The following is a 23,917-nucleotide window of genomic DNA, read 5'->3' as shown; positions in this document are numbered from 1 at the left end:
AGACACTTGTTCAGACACATCCAAAACATTTGTTCAAATACATTAGTTGTAGAGCCAATAACTCATGCATGAAAACTCATAGATAAAGCACTACAAAATGTTCCCTGCAGGGGTAAAAATGTACAAATAATTAGGAAATCTGAAATGTCCATGTGACACCCTTGAGGGAATCTAATTATTGTGACTCAGACAGTTAGTCTGAAGAAGCCTATTGTATGCCAGTGGCATTCTATCCTCATGAATGCAATTTTTTTTTGTCATAAATGGCACCCTATTCCCTATGGGCCCTGGTCAAAAGTAGTGTACTATATAATGAAGGGGTGCCATTTGGGAAGCATACCAAATCTAATTTTGGCCTGTGTTTGAAGAGGGTGCAAAGCAGACAGACAACTGCATTGGGTAGTGGACTAGAATGGAGGAGCTCAGTGGTGAGCTATGGTGAAGAAGGGGCTCTCTGAAGCCAGACAGAGTTGAAATTCAATTTGGGATGTTGGTAATGTTTCCTTAAGTCAGTTTTGATGAAATCTTAGCTACTGACTGATCTCTGGGTAAACAAATACCTCTGTCAGTTCTTAAACTTCTGAAATCCCTCCTTCTGTGCTCCTATAATTATTTGTAAATAAATAATTTATATTTGTCACTGCATTATTCATGTTGTGCTTTTATTTTGTTCTCTTGTCTATTCAACATCAATTGAGGCTTGTACCTTTTTCAAGTGATCATGTATAGGTCATCCTGTGCTCTCACGGAAACCAAACAAAGACAGTGCAACTTGACAAGCAGAATGTTGTCAAACAGCTGTCTGTCTCTTTCTAGCTCTCTGTTGTAATGTCATAATGAGTAGTTACATGCACAAAAATGAATGTAGGCATCAAAGAAGTAGTTTTCACGTACAGACTATATGTCCAAACTCAGAATCAAATATGCTTATTAGGGATGCACGATATATTGGTGAACATATAGGAATCAGACGATATCTATGGGGGTACCACAGGGTTCAATTCTCGGGCCGACTCTTTTCTCTGTATATATCAACGATGTCGCTCTTGCTGCGGGTGATTCCCTGATCCACCTTTCCATAGACGACACCATTCTGTATACATCTGGTCCTTCTTTGGACACTGTGTTAACTAACCTCCAAACGAGCTTCAATGCCATACAATACTCCTTCCGTGGCCTCCAACTGCTCTTATATGCTAGTAAAACAAAATGCATGCTTTTCAACCGTTTGCTGCCCACACCAGCCCGCCCGACTAGCATCACTACTCTGGATGGTTCTGACTAAGAATACGTGGACAACTACAAATACCTAGGTGTCTGGCTAGACTGTAAACTCTCCTTCCAGACTCTTATTAAACATCTCCAATCCAACATTAAATCTAGAATCGGCTTCCTATTTTGCAACAAAGCCTCCTTCACTCACGTCGCCAAACACCCTCGTAAAACTGACTATCCTACCGATCCTCGACTTTGGCGATGCCATTTACAAAATAGCTTCCAATACTCTACTCAGCAAACTGGATGCAGTCTATCACAGTGCCATCCGTTTTGTCACCAAAGCCCCTTATACCACCCACCACTGTGACCTGTATGGTCTAGTCGGCTAGCCCTCGCTACATATTCATCTTCAGACCCACTGGCTCCAAGTCATCTATAAGTCTATGCTAGGTAAAGCTCTGCCTTATCTCAGCTCACTGGTCACGATAACAACACCCACCTGTAGAACGTGCTCCAGCAGTTCTATCTCACTGGTCATCCCCAAAGCCAAATCCTATTTGGCCGCCTTTCCTTCCAGTTCTCTGCTGCCAATGACTGGAACGAATTGAAAAAATCCCTGAAGCTGGAGACTTATAATTCCCTCACTAACTTTTAACATCAGCTATCTGAGCAGCTAACCGATCGCTGCAGCTGTACATAACCCATCTGTAAATAGCCCACCCAATCTACCTACCTCATCCCCATGTTGTTTTTATGAACTTTTCTGCTCTTTTGTACACCAGTATTTCTACTTGCACATCATCATCTGCACATCTATCACTCCAGTGTTAATTTGCTAAATTGTAATTACCCCGCTACTATGGCCTATTTATTGCCTTACCTCCTCACGCCATTTGCACACACTGTATATAGACTTTCTTTTTTGTTTATTGTGTTATTGTCTGCGTACAGTCAATACGCTCGTTTATTCCATGTGTAACTCTGTGTTGTTGTTTGTGTCTCACTGCTTTGCTTTATCTTGGCCAGGTCCCAGTTGTAAATGAGAACTTGTTCTCAACTAGCCTACCTGGTTAAATAAAGGTGAAATAAAAAATAAAATTAGTTAAATGCTATAATCGTATCAGCCGATGTCTATTTTAACGCCCCGATGTGCAAAACCGATGTCAAAGCTGACGTGCATACCTATATAACGTAGCTACATGATGTAATGATGCCATGTAAAATGTTGCGCTATATTTTGCGCCATATGTGCGCGATACTAGCCCACAATGTCTGCTGTGTGGATTGAGCAGTCTACAAGTCGAGCAGTCATTTGAAAGAGTAATTGTCTCACTCTAATTTTCTTAAAGGCGAAATTCATTAAAGCCAAGATAATGGAATTTATTGCCCTTGTTAATCAACCGTTCTCTGTCGTGGGTGATGTTGGCTTTCGCCGACTGGTCGAGCACCGGTACACACTACCAAGTGAGCTATTTTTCAGATGTTGACCTACCGGAGTTACACAGTAATAATGTCACTGGTATTAGCTTCACGGCATACTATGGAATGCCGTTTGGATCTTTGCGTGTCAAAAAAGATACAGTAGCACTGTCAAAGCTGTACAAAAAAGTCTGTTAACAAGCAAACACCAGCCACGAACGTTGTTTACAATACCTCGTTGGTAATAAAGCATCATTTGTTCAGCCGCAACTTCTGGGGTAGCTTGGTACCAAGCTAGCACCAATACATCCAGCCTGAAAACAATAACCAGTAGAACCTGCAGTCATTTTCATTATTCTTAGCAATGCTTGTGAGTAAGTATCAGCTAGGTAATCACTTGTTCTTCACCTATTGAAATTGAACTTCAGTTCATGAAAAGAAATAGCTAGTCAGCTTTGGGCAACAGGGCTAAGTTGCTACTGTTATAAGCAGTCAGCTAGCTTCATCTGGCTAGTGAGGCTCAACTGCACTGGGTTATGTGTTTTGAAGCTAGCCACAATAAGGATTAGGCACAATAGTGTAATTTGCGGTTTGCCTTCAAAATGAAAGAATGTCATTGACAGTAATGCAAATGAATACAAATAGTAGAATTATGCCATACTTGTATTTTTAAGGCTAACCGCAAAGTACACTATTGTGGCTAATCCTTATTGTGGCTAGCTTCACATAGATTGGTCCAACCTCCATTAATCAAATAAGAACTGTCTTATAAATTAGGGTTATTTTAGAAGATGACACCTAGTTATCATGATGACATATAGTTAGCTAGCTACTGAAACAGATGTCGTGTTATTTGACACGTCAAATGGTGTTATTTGAGGTGTATCATTTTTGACACACAAAGACCCAAACGGTGTTCCATAGAAATCCTGGTTGTGAATGAAACGACGAAACAGCACATCAAGTAAGTGAAAGAAGTAGGTTTTGATTGTTTTACTGGTAATGGGACATACGTAAATGCCAACAAAATAACTTTTGTGTGAGTGTGTAACCTTTATTTAACTAGGCAAGTCCGTTAACAAATTCTTATTTATAATGACTGCCCGGATGACGCTGGGACAATTGTACGTCGCACAATAGGACTCCCAATCACGGCTGGATGTGATACAGCCTGGATTCGAACCAGGGACTGTAGTGACGCCTCTTGCTCTGAGATGCAGTGCCTTAGACCACTGCATCTGTGTGTGTGTTAACTATTTAACTGTACTAGAATGCTTAAAAGGCCACTAAAATTGTAAATATTGGTTATCGGTATCGGGGTTTTTTTGGCAAGGAAAATATCTGTATCGGTGCATCACTAATGCTTATTATTTTGATTGGCAATTTTCTTCATTTACAGAGTGCCACCAGGTAGCCTGATTTCAGATGTGTCTATGTAAACAGGATTATTAGTGAAATAATTATTATTGGAAAGCATGTAAAACGTTTTAATCGAACTATACAAAAATATAAATGCAACATGTAAAGTATTGGTCCCATGTTTCATGAGCTGGAAAAAAAAATGTGCACAAATTTGTTTACATCCCTGTTAGTGAGCATTTCTCTTTTGCCAAGATAATCCATCCACCTGACAGGTGTGGCATATCAAGAACAGCATGATCATTACACAGGCCACTCTAAAATGTGTCATTTTGTCACACAACACAATGCCACAGATGTCACAAGTTTTGAGGGAGTGTGAAATTGTCATGCTGACTGCAGGAATGTCCACCAGAGCTGTTCCCAAAGAATTTAATGATAATTTGTCCACCATAAGTTGCCTCCACGTCGTTTTAGAAAATGTGGCGGTACATCCAACCGGCCTCACATCCAGCTTCTTCACCTGCGGGATCGTATGAGACCAGCCACCCGGACAGCTAATGAAAATGTGGGTTTGCACAACCAAAGAATTTCTGCAAAAACTGTCAGAAACCGTCTCAAGCTCATCGGCGTGCTCGTTGTCCTCACCAGGGTCTAGACCTGACTGCATTTCTGCATCGTAACCGACTTCAGTGGGCAAATGCTCACTACTGGCATGCTGGTCTTGATGGATGAGTCACAGTTACAACTGTATGATGGTAGACGGCGTGTATGGCCTTGTGAGGGCGAGCAGTTTTCTGATATCAACATTGTGAACAGAGTGCCCCATGGTGGCTGTGGGGTTATGGTATGGGCAGACATAAGCTATGGACAACAAACACAATTGCATTTTATCAATGGCAATTTGAATGCACAGAGATACCATGACGAGATCCATTGTCGTGCCATTCATCTGCCGCCATCACCTCATATTTCAGCATGATGATGCGCGGCCCCATGTTGCAAGGATCTGTAAACAATTCCTGGAACCTGAAAATGTCCCAGTTCTTCCACTCATCAGACATGTCACCCATTTAAGCATGTTTCGGATGCTCTGGATCGACTTGTACGACAGCATGTTCCAGATCCCGCCAATATCCAGCAACTTCGCACACCCATTGAAGAGGATTGGGACAACATTCCACAGGCCACAATCAACAGCCTGGTCAACTATGCGAAGGAGATGTGTCGCGCTGCATGAAGCAAATGGTGGTCACACCAGAGGCTGACTGGTTTTCTGATCCATGCCCCTATCCTTTTTTAGGGTATCTGTGACCAACCGATGCATATCTGTAGTCCCAGTCATGTGAAATTGATAGATTCTGTCCTAATGAATTTATTTAAATTGTCTGATTTCATTATATGAACTGTAACTTAGTAAAATCTTGTTTTGTTTATATTTTTGTTCAGTGTTCATCACAGTTCTTGGTGCAACACTATTTCCCCCATCGGGATCTAGTCAAAAGTAGTGCACTATATATTGAATAGGGTTCCATCTGGGACACCCTATACACCCTATGTCAGTCCACCCACAGTTTTCCAGTAACATGCGGGATCTTGCCTGCCTGCAAACACTTTGACAACAGACTCTTTCAGACATCCCACACTACAATACAGACTGAGTAACTGCACCATTACATTAAATACTGTTGTGGTTTCTGAAGGCTAGATTATTCTCTGTCGTGTATCACCACCTGTGGTTTTGTATGCCGTTGAACATTCTTTCCACTGTGTGCCAATCATTCTTTCTCCCCTTTCTCTCTTCTGCTCTCTCTCTCTCTCGCTCTACATCTTTCCATAGTGTTTAATCATCCTTGTATGGGTTTCCCTCCATAGAGAGCTGTGCTGGGTGTCTGCCCCCTTTGTAGTGGGATCAGGATCAGGACTATGGTTCATGTTCATCATAGAGACATGTAGCACCTCACTGCCTCAGTATCTGGACACCTCCAGACACCTGAACACCTGAACACCTCCGAACACCTGCCTAGCCTGCTGTCTACTCATGGTGAGTCATCATGTCTCAGGTTTCACACAACTAAGACTACACCTGTCTGGCTGGCTCTACAGTCATTTAGGTCTAAACCGATGTTACTCATGCTCAGCAGCTCTCTACAGAAACAGGCTGTTGGTGTAAAAGAGAATGTGTTCTCAATGACATACCTGATTTAAAAAAAGGCAAGCACAAAAGTGTTCAGAGGTGTTTAATAAGCTGTACCTGTTTTGGCATAAACTGAATGAATAGTGGTTCTGTCAGTCAGGGAATGTATTTCGAGGGTATAATGTAGCTAGCTTTAACTGAATACTGTGCTTTTGTAATCAGGTTGGAACTTGTACTGCAAGCTTTGATCTTGGTTAGCCCTTTAGCAGTGATGTTTGCTAATGAGTTTTTTCCATAGGAGACTAGTACGGATACAGCCCTTGTAGTAATGTCTAGCAACTACCCAGTTTTCTTTGGTAGTGAGAGGAGGTTGGGAGCCACTGCCTCAGAATAGATTTGATGTTGTTTACCAAGGCATAGATGGAGAGCCCATCAGCAAAGAATAATAATGTATTCTTCTATTGTCCTTTTTTCAAAGGCTTGTCATCAAAGACCAGCAGTGGCAGATAGGCAGCTTCTCACAAAAGAAATGAATATCACTATATAAAAAATGGGCTATTATTTCGGAAAGAAGTACTGAGTGCTGATCGATGTGTCTGCTTGGGGGCCTCATGTAATTATTCTGCAACTGTCCAGCCATGAAATTGTTGTTTGGCTTCGAAGTGCAAAACTGTGTATGCGGCTGATAAACTTTGATATGATTTGAAATGGACCCAAAATTATTTAGTGAGTACAAGTTTGAGTGTTCAAGGCCTTCTGAGAGAGGGAGTGTGATAAAGTGAGACAAAGAAGGGGAGCGAGCGAGGGGGAGAGAGAAATATAGAAAGACTGAAAAGGCGAGAGAGTTCAGTGTTTCAGCTGCAATTGCCGGGGGTGGGGGTGATGGGTTCTTCCTGAGGCAAACATCTATACAACTGGCGGCCCAGCTGAAAGCCAGTTATCTAAACTGGTAGTAATCATGGTCGAATTACCGACTGGGGGCCGGGGCCCCGATTGATTTTGTTAGTCACTCTCACTCAGATATCATATTTATAAACTGCAAACATTTCTCTCCAGCCTATGGCGACGTGTAGAATTGCAGGAAATGATTTATCAAATTGCATGATCTTCTCTCAGGCCCATGGCAAAATGTCTAGAATTGCAGCAAACTTGCTTTGAAACGGTAACGTTTTCTCTACGCCCCATGGCAAAATGTGGAGAATTGCTTTTTCTCTCCGCTGTCAAGAGGGGGGCCGCTGAAATATTTTTGCTCTCAAGGTGGTGTGGCCCCCCAACACAATTTCACTTAGGGCCCCCAACAGGCTAGCAAATAAGGTTGGAGTCAAGAAGAAAGGTCTCTGCCAGTAATTTCTCTCTGTGAGAAGGAAAGTTACCAGTACCAGGCTTTAAAGTAGCCTCTACAGTTTCTGCTCTGATGCGTCATGACTGGGCTGCTCTGCTATTTTGTTTTGAACAGTGTGTCTGACTCAGTAGTGCAACGTTATGACTGGGCCGTGTGTGTGTGTGTGTGTGTTGTTTTGAACTGTGTCTGCCTCTGTCTGAATAGCTTCTGACAGCTGTTTAAGGGGTGTAGAGCTGTTGCCGTGGTGCCACTGCAGAGCTGTATCCGTAGTGACAGAAGCCTGGCACACATGGTACGCTGCTACGCAGTGTTGCCCCTAAGACATACTGCAGCAGAGCAGCAAATGGAGTGGAAGCGTAGGCCCATTAAACCGTAGCTCTCCTCAGAGAGGCGACAGAGGCCAACAGCTCCCCCCTCTCTCACGCCTTCTCGCTCTCTCCTTCTCTCCTCTCTCTCCTGCTCTCTCTCTCGCTCTCTGGGCTTGCCTCGCACGGCTCTCATTCCTTCACAGGAAAGCGCTGACACAAACTTTTGTCTGACTAAATGTCTCCTGACCCTGTGACACAGGCTCTTTTGTTCCACGTGAGATTATGGAGCCGCAGAGCAGACTACAACAACGGAAACACTGTTAGACAGTGTTCTGGAGGTAGTAGAAATTAAAGCTATGGATTGTTCAAAATGTAGTAAATGACATGGAGGTCACTCTGAGGAATGGCTTTTTTGTTTATCAACCACTTTCAAAATGTTCTCTGCAGTGATGTGCATTGTGCTTTTTGACATTAAAGCAAATGAGTAATGTCAAAATCTGCAACCATTCTGCCACTTCTGTAAAAGGCGGTAGGTGTCGATGTTTGCCTGTAAAGCGTGGGCTTGGTGAATGACTCAATGTTCTAAATGTGAATGATTCCAATCAGCACTTGAGAATGTATGTACTTTTGTGAATACCAGTTATTTAGATACTGGACACTACTGCTTGCTGCTCAGCTATAGAGAGGATGAAGATGATGATGACTTTTGCCAGGATGGTGCATGGGATCTTAGGAACAGCGTTCATCCCTGTTGGTGGGAGTGTGTGGAGCTGCAGTAGCTGCAGGTAGGTGAGTGTGTGTGTGTGTGTGTGTGTCAAATGCACTTCAAACTCACAAATGACAACCAGCGAAGGCTAACCCCAATTCGCAAGGAAGACAATCCAGTTGAGTTATGATGAACAGTGAACAATCCTGCCCCTTACCTGGTCTTGTTCTATAGTTGTAGTCCTTTTGATCTTTGCCTGTTTCATTCATCTGTGTTTGTAGTGACTTTGAGCTCAGTATGACTCGAGGCCACAAATCCCTTCAGAGTAAAGATGGCGCTGGGACTTTTTCTCTCTCGTTCTTTTGTGACATGTCACGGCTGTTCAAAGAATGTGATGCAAGTGAAGTATCAGTGAGATCTGGTTATAATTCATGAAAGGATTCAAGGAATGGAAACCATGTATGGCAGACTGGTTATATGTCTACTTTGCTCATTGTCATCTGCTATAGGAGGTGACGACTCTGGGAGTGTGGTGCCTGGAAAACAACCTCACTCAAAGTCAACAAAACAAAGGAGATGATCGTGGACTTCAGGAAACAGGGGGGTGCACTCTCTACTATCTACATCGATGGGACCCCAGTGGAGAAGGTGGAAAGCTTCAAGTTCCTTGGCGTACACATCACTGACAAACTGAAATTGACCACCCACCCAGACAGTGTGGTGAAGAAGGCGCAACAGAGCCTCTTCAACCTCAGGAGGCTGAATAAATTTGGCTTGTCACCGAAAACCCTCACAAACTTTTACAGATGCACAATTGAAAGCATCCTGTCGGGCCGCCTGTTACGGAAACTGCACTGCCCGGAACCGCAAGGCTCTCCAGAGTGTGGTGCGGTATGCCCAACACATTACCGGGGGCAAACTACCCACCCTCCAGGAGACCTACAGCACCCAATATGACACAGCAAGGGAAAAAACCCAACTGTCTGTTCACCCCGCTATCATCCAGAAGGTGAGGTCAGTACAGGTGCATCAAAGCTGGGACCGAAAGACTGAAAAACAGCTTCTATCAAGTCCATCAGACTGTTAAACAGCCATTACTCATCTCATATGTATATATATATACTGTTTTCTAGACTTCAGAAGTTGACATACACTCAATTGGTATTTGGAAACATTGCCTTTAAATCGTTTAAATTTGGTCAAACGTTTCGGGTAGCCTTCCATAACCTTCCCACAATAAGTTGGGTTAATTTTGTCCCATTCCTCCTGACAGAGCTGGTGTAACTGAGTCGGGTTTGTAGGCCTCCTTGCTCACACACGCCTTTTCAGTTCTGCCCACAAATTTTATATAGAATTTAGGTCAGGGCTTTGTGATGACCACTCCAATACCTTGACTTTGTTGTCCTTAAGCCATTTTGCCACAACTTTGGAAGTATGCTTGGGGTCATTGTCCATTTGGAAGACCCATTTCCTGACTGATGTCTTGATGTTGCTTCAATATATCCACCAAATTTTCCTGCCCCATGATGCCATCTACTTTGTGAAGTGCACCAGTCCCTCCTGCAGCAAAGCACCCCCACAACATGATGCTGACACCCCCGTGCTTCAAGGTTGGAATGGTGTTCTTCGGCTTGCAAGCATCCTCCTTTTTCCTCCAAACATAATGATGGTCATTATGGCCAAAAAGTTATACTTTTGTTTCATCAGACCAGAGGACATTTCTCCAAAAAGTACGATCTTTGTCCCCATGTGCAGTTGCAAACCGTAGTCTGGCTTTTTTATAGTGGTTTTGGAGCAGTGGCTTCTTCCTTGCTGCGCTTCTTCCTTATTTCGATATAGGACTTGTTTTACTGTGGATATAGATACTTTTGTACCTGTTTCCTCCATCTTCACAAGGTCCTTTGCTGTTGTTCTGGGATTGATTTGCACTTTTCGCACCACAGTACGTTCATCTCTAGGAGACAGAGCGCCGCTCCTTCCTGAGCGGTATGACGGCTGCGAGGTCCCATGGTGTTTATACTTGCGTACTAATGTTTGTACAGATGAACGTGGTACTTGTTAGGTGTTTGGAAATTGCTCCCAAGGATGAACCAGACTTGTGGAGGTCTACAATTTGTTTTCTGAGGTCTTTGCTGATTTCTTTTGATTTTCCCATGATGTCAAGAAAAGAGGCACTGATTTTGAAGGTAGGCCTTGAAATACATCCACAGCTACACCTCCAACTGACTCAAATGATGTCAATTAGCCTATCACAAGCTTCTAAAGCCATTTTCCAAGCTGTTTATAGGCATAGTCAACTTAGTGTATGTAAACTTCTGACCCACTGGAATTGTGATACAGTGAATTATCAGTGCAATTTTCTGTCTGTAAACAATTGTTGGAAAATGTACTTGTCATGCACAAAGCAGATGTCCTAACCAACTTGCCAAAACTATAGTTTGTTAACAAGAAATTTGTGGAGTGGTTGAAAAGCGAGTTTTAATGACTCCAACCTAAGTGTATGTAAACTTTCGACTTCAACTGTATGTATATGTGTATATGTATGCATATGTGCTTATACGTGTATGCATATGGATATATATTTACCAAAACAATATATGGAGAATTGGAAATGATGCAGACAATTACATTGATGGAAGCAACAATCTTTCTGCAATATTAAGCTGATCCACCCCCTAAAAATAAAAATAAATTGCAGCGCTGTATCTGGAACTGCATTTTGCAGAAATAGAATGAATAGAGCACACATCATTTGCTATAATATTTAAATCCATCTGACAGTGGATCTACACAATGCATTGATATCTGAACATTCTGTACATTTATTTTCTCCTGAACAGGCCCCAGGCCAGTGTAAGTGGTCAATTCAAAGTGTTATTCTTTCAATATACACTATACCATCTTTAAAGGGATGGGTGGCTGCATTATTGATGTAATGTTAATCAGTTCCCAATGATCAGTGCTTTAGTTTATTATATTGCTGTCCAGCGGTTCTGAACTTGCGATTCACCCAATCGTCCATGTTTTTCTGTGAAATAACCTTTTGATTTGAACATTTGGAAAGTTTTGGTCTGGGTACCCGCACTCGGCCCCGCCCCACCTACTCAGCCAATCTACTGCATTGCGGCCGAGGCGTACTGTTTACTAAACAGTACGTGCTAAGTAGTATGTGATGATGAGTAAATAGTATGCAGTTTAATTATATAGTACGCTTGTATGGGTATTCGGACACTTCCCATGTCTCTAGATAAATGCCTGAAGTTGACATGTATCATTTTGTCGGTCCCAGGCCTTTTGTTGTGCAGATCCAGTTAAATGCCTCAATGCTAATGATCATATATTTAATCAAATGAAACTAACTGTTGTAGTTTTTAGTTCTTTATCAAATATTTGGCAGTCATACAATATTTTGTTTTCAAATAACTTGCATATATAATACCTTCAAAATTATTTGTTTTTCTGAGAGTTATTCAAAATACTTTCAAATATTATAATTTTTTCTGAGGCCTGTATTTAAATATCAAAAGGAAATCATTGCCTTGAGTATTTGAAAAGTTGGTCTATTTTCTGCCCAGGTCTGCATCAGTATTCGTTAATGACAGTGTTCTATTTGATGGTTAAGTCTGCTTGCGCCCCAAAATTTAATGGCACCCTATTCCCTATGCAGTTCAGTAATTTTGACCAGAGGCCAACTATGGGCCCTGGTCAAAAGTAGTGCACTATATAGGTAATAGGGTATCATTTGGGACTCCAGGCCACAGCTGCAGCAGCTCCTCTTCTCAGTCGCTCAGGGGGAATTCAATCAAAGAAGCACATGAAAGGACACCAGTAGCTTTTCATGTCCCTCCTTGACTCTCTGAGTAGTCCTGTGTGTACCAAAAAAGCCCTTTCGCTGCTACTATTTAGTCTTTATTTTTTTGGTTGGGTTACAAACTACAAATGTAAAAGACTGGAAGCGGCCATTTGGAAGTAGGCCATCACCATCATTTGATGGCTGCCGATGTGTAGTTCTCATTCAATGACTGCTTTGTGCCTTTTGCCAAGTGGTATGTAGATAGAGAGGGGTAGTGGACACCTGTAATGTTGTGCGTCCCAAATGGCTCCCTATTCCCGTTATAGTGCACTACTTGTCACTGTACCCCAGTCAACAGTAGTGCACTATAAGGGGAATATGGTGCCATTTGGGACACATGCATTGCCTTTTTATTTTTGATTGGGGTGTTTTTTGCGAACGCTACGGAAAATGGTACTTTGAAGCTCTCCCAGGGTCTTACTTTGAAAGGCCTTCATTCAAAATCAAATAAAATATCTCCTTTTAGATGAGTTATAGCTTATGGATCATTGTACCTTTTTTGAATTGATGTTACTTTCATTAACCTTTTTGGATTTAATACATGAATATTCATCCAATATTATTGGATGAGACAATACACACCAATGAGATTGAGCCGGTACAATGTCAAATACCAAGACCGTGTTAGTCAAACTATTTTACATAATGACAGCCTATGAACTGGTCAAATATAACAGCAGAAATCAAGAGCACAGCACTGAGACCTGTCTTTCTCTGATAGCCTTTTAAATATAGCTGTCTGGGCGTGTGAGGCACTGCATTTGTCCCAAATGGCACCCTAATTCCTTTTATAGTGAATAGGGTGCCATTTGGGACGTAATAAAGCGTTGTGCCTAGTTCATGTCTTCTACACTAGACTGAGTGCTTTTCTCTATTCTGCTACATTTTTCATTTCCTGTGAGTCTCAGACATTGCGCATAATTGTCAACAGGGGTGTGAGATATGAGCTGGCGAGAGATTGTTTTTAATTCATTTTTTTGTTGGGAGAGCTGCTGCCTCCTGTCTCCCTACGTCTTGTCAGGTAAATGTTTGGGTTCAGTGATTTTTATGCCGCAGTGTCCTCATGCAATGGGTCAATCACAGGCTGTAATAGGAAATGGTACTGTTTATCTCATGTAGCAGTGTATGGTGTCCTCAATACTAAGCAGTATATTTAATGTACTGAATCCAAATACAGGAGCTATACATTAAAGCAGTTTGAAGTTGGCCAGACCTGAGTCCCCATTCACTTACTGTACAGTATTGGAGTGTAAGCACCTATTTACAGAACCTACACTAATAATCACACATTATTGCTAAGGTCCCCAGCTGTTATACTTGGCGCATGTGACAAATAACATTTGATTTATCTGTGTCTGGAGATCTACTATCAATGGACGTCATTATCTATTCTGTAAGTGTCTGTTGATTAATTTGCTTGAAGGCTTTTTTGCCAAAGTTTGGACTAGAGTAGAAACCTTTGCTTGATTTGGTAGAACCAACAGAAGGCACATCATAGTACCTTCTGTTCAACTCAAGTCATCACAGCCAGGTTTGATGGAGAGGTAGCTAGCTGTCACAGATGCGAAAGGTAAACACAGACATCAGATTGGCCATCCAGGGCTTTTGAGGGAAGTCTTGAAGCAGATGGAGATGATTCCATTGGGGATCAGAATGGATGCACAGGTTTGTTCAGATCCTCTCCTATCCTGTTCCTGTGCCAGCCCTCATTGCCAGCTGTACCCCATCAGCAGCTGGCCCTGTTCTTTCTTCTCCTCAGATTCAAATAAATTGATTAAAAACAAGCTTGCTCCCTCCCCCCGCTCGCTCGTTCAAGCACACTCTGTAATGATAAAAGATACATGTGTGGTTTTGAAATGTGATATGCCCCCCCCCCCTAGTGTGTGTGTCACACTTGGTGGCCCCTTGATTGTTGCCTTGTGGACACAACGCCCGGCAGAGGGGCAGTGGGAGGACTTGCTCTCTCTTGGGAAGCCTGACTCAAAGCCCAGTAATGAGACCAGGTAGAAAGCAGATGACATTAAGACACTTTCCTTTTAAAGCACTATGTGACCTAATAATAGCACACCCACTGTTTTGTGTAGAAGGGCAAGGGATCGCACATGTCATGCAACCTTGTATAATTACATGATTCAAAGGCATTGTGTTTGACCTCTTGATGGTGTTTACAATGGTAAATTTGTAGAACACTATACATCAGGGATTCCCAACTGGTGGTTTTATGTGGCCCCCCAAGTTTTCTGAGATTTTTTTTTGGGGGGGGGCATATACTAAAAATACCAGGAAATCAGCTTCAAGTGATTTTAATTTAAGAACTCTGTTCCTAAGGATTCCCACACATAATAGATAGACAAGTGATCGTATATAAATGTAAGCAAGGTTTAAAATGAATATGTGCGGGAATGCTATATCTGTTTGGGCTTCTTGCATTCTATTTGGAGTCTAAAAATGATTTGTAATTATGTTTACATATTACACAGAGCGACTTACATGAGCAATTAGTGTTAAGTGCCTAGCTCAAGGGAACATTACAGATTTTTCACCTAGTCTGCTTGGGGAATCGAACCAGTGACTTTCTATTTCTGGCCCAAGCTCTTAACTGCTAGGCTACCTGCTGACCCTGCTTATTCCAGACCCCTGACCCATCTGCTCAAGAAACAAATTGTTCCACGGCTGTATCTAGTTGATGATCCCTGATATAAATAATGATATACAGTCCATGATAGACAACAGGCTATCTATTCATTTTATATAGTTTTTTTTATTGTGGTTGAAGAGACCAGTCTATCTGTATCTACCAATGTCTTAGGATGAGAAACTGGAAAATATGTTGATAGCATGACGATCACAAGTAGAATGGTTGATGGTTGTTTATATTGCTTGACCGTCAACTTCACCAGCTCTGTCCTCTGCCTGATGGTTCTGCCCTGTCCTGTCTGCCTGATGGTTCTGTCCTGTCTGCATGATTGTTCTGCCCTGTCCTGTCTGCATGATGGCACATGCACATCCTTATCCTCTCTATGTATTCTCTACCAGCATCGTACTCACACAACATTGGCCGGTCTGGACAGTGAGTAATTGATATGTAGTCCAGTGAAATTGCTAGTTGGTACATATAGCTCTCTCTCTACACATTAGTGACAGTCAAATGATCCAAACAACACTGAGATGGATGGATTGATTGCCTGGTGATAAGGGAGGAACATCGCCTTGTTTGTTGGTGTGGTATTTGCCTCATTGGATCAGTGTTTCCCCTACAATTGTACAGGTGGGCCTTTCCCCTAGCTTTCCCCTGCTTAAAAGAGGCCCTGGATGTTGATATTCGGGGCCTTTGTGCCACACCTGGAACATATTCAAGGGGAAACTCTAAGGTGGAAAGTACTGCTCTGGTCAAAAGTAGTGCACTACAAAAGGAGTAGAGTGCCATTTGGGACTCAGGCAGGCATAGTGCCAAAGATATTTGATCAGCTGTATTTGTGGTGTTACAGCCTCTTTGGCTAATCCTCCTGAATTAATCGTTTTTCTCTGTAAAGTGTACTTTATTCAGATTTGCAAGCTCTCCTGCTCTCTTATCAGTATTGGAATCTGATGGGTTAGGCTTTTGGGTATTTTCATCTGCTGATTCACTCACCCTCTGCTTCTTTCTCCTCTGCTCCCCCCTCTCTTGTCTCTGTATTTCCGTCTCTCTCTCTCTCTCTCTCTGTCTGTCTGTCTCTTACACCCTTCCCTTCTATTCCCTCTGCGCTCCGTCTGTCTGTCTGTCTGTCTCCCCCTCCTTCTGTCTTGGTGCAGACGTGTTAGACTGAGGCGGAGGCTGACACAGTCTGTCTGAAGAGAGCAACAAAGTCTCTCCTCTATGTGGAAGGAAGTGTGTCGTGGAGCCGTCATGGTCTGCAGCCTGCAGACACACCTCCATCTCCCTGTGACCTTCTATTAGGGAGAAGTGCAATGGCAGCCGTCCCTGCTCTGGCAGCCCTGCACGTCTCTAGCTAGCTACATAATAACTGACCCTGCACCCCGCCTTCAGCTAACTTCCTTTTACTGTGCTGCTGGGTAGGGCTGAGGGCTTTCATCGGGTTCATTTACTCAGTGACAATTAAACACGTCTTTCTCTTAACATTTTATACATTTTAGTAATTTAGCAGACACTCTTATACAGAGAGACTTACAAGTAGTGCATTCGTCTTTTAAGACCTCTAGTTGAAACAACAACACATCAGAATCGTATCAAGTACATTTTCCCTCAACAAAGTATTTATGAGGAAAGTCTGTGATAGTGGGAAAAGAGAAGTCTCTTTTTTTTTTTTGGGGGGGGTCGTGTCGTTTCGGGTAGCCTTCCACAAGCTTCCCACAATAAGTTGGAAGTTTACATACACCTACATTTAAACTCAGTTTTCCACAATTCCTGACATTTAATCCTAGTAAAAATTCCCTGTCTCAGGTCAGTTAGGATCACCACTTTTTCTTTAATAATGTGAAATGTCAGGATAATAGTAGAAATAATTATTTATTTCTGCTTTATTTCTTTCTTTCATCACATTCCTAGTGGGTCAGAAGTTTACATACGCTCAATTGGTATTTGGTAGCATTGCCTTTAAATTGTTTAACTTGGGTCAAACGTTTCAGGTAGCCTTCCACAAGCTTCCCACAATAAGTTGGGTGAATCTTGTCCCATTCCTCCTGACAGAGCTGGTGTAACTGAGTCAGGTTTGTAGGCCTCCTTGCTTGCACACGCTTTTTCAGTTCTGCCCACACATTTTCAATTGGATTGAGGTCAGGGCTTTGTGATGGCCACTCCAATACCTTGACTTTGATGTCCTTAAGCCATTTTTCCACAACTTTGGAAGTATGCTTGGGGTCATTGTCCATTTGGAAGACCCATTTGCGACCAAGCTTTATCTTCCTGACTGATGCCTTGAGATGTTTCAATATATCCACATAATTTTCCTGCCTCATGATGCCATCTATTTTGTGAAGTGCACCAGTCCCTCCTGCAGCAAAGCACCCCCACAACATGATGCTGCCACCCCCGTGCTTCATGGTTGGGATGGTGTCCTTCAGCTTGCAAGCTTCCCCCTTTTTCCTCCAAACATAATGATGGTCATTATGGCCAAACAGTTATATTTTTGTTTCATCAGACCAGAGGACATTTCTCCCAAAAGTACGATCTTTGTCCCCATGTGCAGTTGCAAACCGTAGTCTGGCTTTTTTATGGCGGTTTTGGAGCAGTGGCTTCTTCCTTGCTGAGCGGCCTTTCAGGATATGTCGATATAGGACTCGTTTTACTCTGGATATAGATACTTTTGTACCTGTTTCCTCCAGCATCTTCCTTTGCTGTTGTTCTGGGATTGATTTGCACTTGTGCTAAAGTACATTCGTCTCTAGGAGACAGAACACATCTCCTTCCTGAGCGGTATGACGGCTGCGTGGTCCCATGGTGTTTATACTTGCATACTATTGTTTGTACAGATGAACGTGGTACCTTCAGGCATTTGGAAATTGCTCCCAAGGATGAATAGAAGCTTCTAAAGCCATTACATAATTTTCTGGAATTTTCCAAACTGTTTAAAGGCACAGTCATCTTAGTGTATGTGAACTTCTGACCGACTGGAATTGTGATACAGTGAATTGTCAGTGAAATAATCTGTCTGTAAACAATTGTTGGAATATGTACTTGTGTCATGCACAAAGTAGATGTCCTAACCGACTTGCCAAAACTATAGTTTGTTAACAAGACATTTGTGGTGTTGTTGAAAAACAAGTTTTAATGACTCCAACCTAAGCGACTTCAACTGTATACACTCTTCCACACACACACACATTCTTCACAGGTTTTTGGGCTGCATCCCAAACTGGTCAAAAGTAGTGCACTCTGTAGGGAATGGGGTGCCATTTGAGATGCAGATTTGGTCCCTGGGTTAGAAAAAGAGAGAAATAATAACTTGTTCTCTCAGTGCTGCCTTTCTGTCACTCTCCAACTCCTGACAGGCTGAACTGACTGACTCATAGATTCTATTTCTATGGACAGACTGACCGACTGTGATGGAAAGCTGTGGCAAAATTAAAGCCTACTAGAGAGACACCCAATTATGCTGTTAATAACTGCCCACTGACCTCTCTCTCATTCTCTCTCAGCACAATGGCACACTAAAGCAAGGCCTATTTGGCAATGAATATAGGCTAGAAGATAGATGGACTACATTTCTGTATAAGCATTTTGTGACATCTGCTGATGTAAAAGGGGTTTTATAAATACATTTTGATGTGATTGGTAGGGTAATTCAGCTATTACAAACTATGTGAATGCAGCCGTACACACAGCAGTCTTACCAAAATAATGCTGAAAGTCGTAGCTTAGTTAATCATGCAGAACAAAAATACTGAATAGCAGTTTGACTTAGAATACTGACACAACTGTGAATGCCAACTAATGAATGCGAACAGAACAAAACAGCGGTAGGCCTACCTACTATAGGCCTATAAACAAAATATCACATAATGACAGTCTATACTGAAAAAAAGATATTAACTCAACATTCAACAATTTCAAAGATTTAAAGAGTTACAGTTCAAATGAGGAAATCAGTGAATTGAAATATACATTCATTAGAACATAATCTATGGATTTCACATGACTGGGAATACAGATATGCATCTGTTGATCACAGATACCAGTATCAGAAAAGCAGTCAGTATCTTGTGTGACCACCATTTGCCTCATGCAACACATCTCCTTCATATAGAGTTGATCAGGCTGTTGATTGTGGTCTGTGGAATGTTGTCCCACTCCTCTTCAATGGCTGTGCAAAGTTGCTTGATATTGGCGGGAACTGGAACACGCTGTCGTGCACGTCTATCCAAAGCATCCCAAACATGCTCAATGGGTGACATGTCTGGTGAGTATGCAGGCCATGGAAGAACAGGGACATTTTCAGCTCCCAGGAATTGTGTACAGATCCTTGTGACATGGGGCCGTGCATTATCATGCTGAAACATGAGGTGATGGCGGCAGATGAATGGCACAATAATGGGCCTCAGGATAATGGGCCTCTTCACGGTATCTCTGTGCATTCAAATTGCCATTGGAGACTTATGGTAGAGAAATAAACATGACATTTTCTGGCAAGAGCTCTGGTGGACATTCCTGCAGTCAGCATCTTGGGATTGTGTTGGGTAATGTGTTGGGTAATGATTATGCTGTTTAATCAGCTTCTTGACACACTTCTTGACACACTTGTCAGGTGGATTGATTATCTTGGCAAAGGAGAAATGCTCACCAACAGTGCATATGACATTTCTGGGATTTTTTATTTCAGCTCATGAAACATGGGACCAACACTACATGTTAGGTTTATATTTTTATTTAGTGTATATTTAGGCTAGTTATATTATTATTAAACAAAATAAATATGCAGTAAACAAAATGCAAATAACCAAAACCTAGCCTACACCCTACTACAGTTAGATGTAGACATGCACAGCTGTCTTTCCAAATAAATAGGCCTATAGGCCAGCTTCATACATGGAAAATCATGCCGCTCATGAGTTTAGCAACACCTTGTGAAATGGCACAATACACCTCTGTGGATCAAATTCGACCTACAAACTTAATTAATGAAGCAATGCCGGCCTGCCATAAACACGTTTCCAATACTTACAGTTCCATTTACAACATCAAAAGAAATAGGCTACCAAGAACAACATAGCAATAGAATATAGGCAGTCTATTTCGATGATGAAACATACCAATATGTAGCTATACCCAGGGGTGTCATTTGGGTTCTTGCATTGGAATTATATTGAATTCTGCTTATATCAGGTTATACCACAATAAACATAAAGTTCAAATGCCGAGACCATTGAGTGCTTTTGACTAATAAGAGACAGGTTGGTATGAAATTTCTGTTGCGCTCTATCAACACCATGGACGGAGCCCTACCTTTTTAGCAATGAAAATATAGGCTGGCTAAAGAAGTCATTTTGCCGTTCCAGACTGCAGGTTTTTGCTGAAAATGATTCCACTGGCAATACCACCAATATAGATTTTGATCAAAACCAACTAGCTAGATTGTTTCTTACCTTTTCAGAAGAGTTGCAGCCTCCTTGATATCCTGTTGAACTTCCTGAGTAATTGATCACTCCTTGTAAGACCGACCTCAAATGCCCGTTGGATAAGTTGATTTTTCCTCGCCTCTGGTGTAGCAGGTTTCGTCTGTGCTGACTGATCACGTTTGTCAAAGTAAATAATCAATCAATCAAATGTATTTATAAAGCCCTTCTTACATCGGCTGATGCCACAAAGTGCTGTACAGAAACCCAGCCTAAGACCCCAAACAGCAAGCAATGTAGGTGTAGAAGCACAGTGGCTAGGAAAAACTCCCTAGAAAGGCCAGAACTTAGGAAGAAACCTAGAGAGGAATCAGGCTATGAGGGGTGGCCAGCCCTCTTCTGGCTGTGCCGGGTGGAAATTATAACAGAACATGGCCAAGATGTTCAAATGTTCATAGATGACTAGCAGGATCAAATAATAATAATCATAGTGGTTGTTGAGGGTGCAACAGATCAGCACCTCAGGAGTAAAAGTCAGTTGGCTTTTCATAGCCGATCATTCAGAGGATCTCTAACGCTCCTGCTGTCGCCAGCGAGTTGAAAATTTCAGGTCTGGGACATGGAGCAGGTCCGGTGAACAGGTCAAGGTTCCATAGCCGCAGACAGAACATTTGAAACTGGAGCAGCAGCATGGCCAGGTGGACTGGGGACAGCAAGGAGTCATCAGGCCAGGTAGTCCTGAGGTATGGTCCTAGGGCTCAGGTCCTCCGAGAGAGAGAAATAAAGAAAAAATGAGTTCTTGCCAGCGGCCTGTCATTAACAAGTGTTGACACCTCAGTTCCCATAGCACTTTGAACTTGTTTTTCTTTCGACAGTGCAGTGCATTTTAAATATTCCTTGCTTGATGCGTACCTAGCGAATCCTTTGCTTCTATCAATTACGCTTGGGCGGTATCCATATTTCATATTGTCATGTTGTCCTTCTCTTATCCTGGGATTTACGGTATTACCGGCATAGAACACGAGGGGGCTAAAAATACAAGAAAAGCATTGGGTCGCTATTATCAGAATGCAAAAAAAATTAGCATAAACTAATAATGAAATCACATAGACGCTGATAGCTCAATGCTAACAATCGAAAACAACAAACTAATTCCAAAGACTGGCAAATCCAGCTTATAGTTAGGAGCTACCAAATGTCATTTTCGGTGAGTGTAGACATTTACAAGTGAAAGTGAACCAGATCAATTTTGTAAATCAGCAAAGTTGTGATTACTGCTCTTCCTTCAGAAAAGCATGCATGTGTACACGAAGAAGAACAGAGGGAAAAGACAACTCATCCAGAGCTCTTTGACTTCCGGTAGAATGCCATTGTAAGATATTTGATGGCAAACATTTGAGTGAAATGCATACGAGTGTAACTTTATCACCTCATGTGCAGTGCACAACAGAGACTCGCCAATAGATATAAAATGCTATGGACTCACCAGCACCCGCCGTGTCCCAAACACGTGACAGCCTCAACTGTTCTGGGGAACTTTGGTAAGCTTCATAATGTTAAATAATGACAGGAGAAATGAAGAACGCAATCTGCTTTACTTCGTAACATATTGCACAAGTTGACTGACGGTATTAACATAAGTAGCTACAAATTTAAAAATGTATTGAAAAACTAAAAATATTTTTTGCGGTATTGAAAAACCATCCTGTGGCTTTTTCCAAACACCCCGGTATACGGTATACCACCCAAGCCTACTATCCCTAATACAGAACTTTCGACATGGGAACCAAAATACGGCATCTGCAGTAATTGAGTATTCCAGCTACTCTCTTCCCATGAACCAGAAAACCTGCGTCTAGGGTAAAATTTTAGGCTAACCTGGGCTGGCATCTCTGTTTCAAGATAGTCAGAGGTGGAGGGGGCTGTGGAGCCATAATAAGCTCTTCACGCGTTGCTAGCTGGAGCTCGGCAGCATCATCAAAGGAGTCATACCTAACCGCCCAGTGGCGTTCCATAGCCCCCTACACACTCTACAGCACGCTCTGTCCATGGTGCTGATACAGCTCAATGGAGATACAGATTTCGCGCTAACCTCTCACTCAATCATTTGACATAAAACTAAATCTGAGGTGGCATAAATTTCAACTGAGCCCCATTTTGCCCCCTCGTGGAGCCGGGCCCGCTCTCTCTGATCGTGTTTCTATGCCAGAGCCCATTAGATCAATACATGTCTGTTTAGATTTACAGCAACCTTCTCCATATGTCTCAATCACATGGAGTGATGGACGTTTGCGTTCACACTCCTTTACAATGCAGTGCTTATTGTGGCCGACTTACAAACCATTATCAGCATCTCTGAACACAGCCCAGGAGCTGCACCTATTACCGCCATACCGGAGCTGTACCGTATCCCGCCATACAGGCAGTCACGAGTCATGACTGCAGTCAAATTCCACGTTACCATTTAGTCACGGTAACTAGGATTCTCCAAGCTCTGATGCTGCTGATGGTCATGCCTGGTACTCAGCACTCTACTGTCCATCTAATCACTCTGACATCAATGCAAATGAGAAGCGTCCTCCAGTCGCTATTTAAGTGCATAGATGACATGTATTTTTCCCCCTCTTCCGAGAGAGCTGCATGATAATGGTCCATTCTAAATCAAAACTCATTTCACACATGTATTATTTAGTATATGTAAAGACTATTAAATCCAGACTAGTCGGTGACACTTTTTGCCTATCACTTTTTAATTATATATTATCACTGAGGCAAGAAATGGCGCATGCCTAGTCCCTCACCTCATGTAGCCAAGCCAGTAGTTTTGATCAAGTTTGTATCACAACTAAACTGGCCAAATAACTCCTTTAAAATTAAGCACATTATTCCACTTTACAACCGGGGTAGAGCCTAACTGGCATCCATAGGCGACGTGTGAGTTTCAAGTTTGGGAAGATAATTTTCACCATAAAAATGCACCTTTATAATAAAGCATTACATGCATAATCGCATTTATGGTCACTTTTGAGAATAGTGTTTTCCCGCAAATTGATTGCATTTTGGAACATTCACGCCTATAGCCTACTGCCGTCTGCGCATTGCTGCACTTATAATGTGAAGAAATAGCCTAATAGTTTATCAACATTCTAATCTGTTGCATCTGACTCATTGCTTTTAAATGTTTTTTTATGCTAGTGGTTATATTCATTTTGTATCTATTACATCCCACAACTGTCCCAGACTATGTTTGAATATTTCTTTCTCGCACAGAAGGACAAGTTGAGCAATAGAATAGGTTAACTTTTGTTAACCCACTGTTCCTAGGCTGTCATTGAAAATAAGAATTTGTTCTTGACTGACTTGCCTAGTTACATAAAGGTAAAAAAAATAATTTAAAAAATAATTGGCTAATAAGAGTTGAGATATCTGAGAGAGCCATGTGAGTGAGAGGTGCTTTGGAACACGCAGCTGGAAGAAGGGAATTATAACTGTTATATTCAGCCCAATGACCACTGGCCGCAAAATG

General features: G+C 42.1%; 1 protein-coding gene across 5 annotated transcripts in view; it reads left to right on the top strand.

Annotated features, from left to right (window-relative positions):
• Window positions 1–23,917, top strand: part of tanc2b (tetratricopeptide repeat, ankyrin repeat and coiled-coil containing 2b) — a 234,479-nt gene that overhangs the window by 27,696 nt on the left and 182,866 nt on the right. For all 5 annotated transcript variants that reach the window (XM_042306173.1, XM_042306172.1, XM_042306171.1 and 2 more), the window contains exon 2: window positions 5,872–6,040. The gene's annotated coding sequence lies outside the window, so the exon portion shown is untranslated. The remainder of the gene's footprint in view (window positions 1–5,871; window positions 6,041–23,917) is intronic.

The sequence above is a fragment of the Oncorhynchus tshawytscha genome, linkage group LG25 (genome assembly GCF_018296145.1).
Source record: "Oncorhynchus tshawytscha isolate Ot180627B linkage group LG25, Otsh_v2.0, whole genome shotgun sequence".
Classification (NCBI taxonomy): Eukaryota; Metazoa; Chordata; class Actinopteri; order Salmoniformes; family Salmonidae; genus Oncorhynchus; species Oncorhynchus tshawytscha.
Note: the sequence above shows the minus strand (reverse complement) of the source record. Positions and strands in the feature narration are given on the sequence as shown.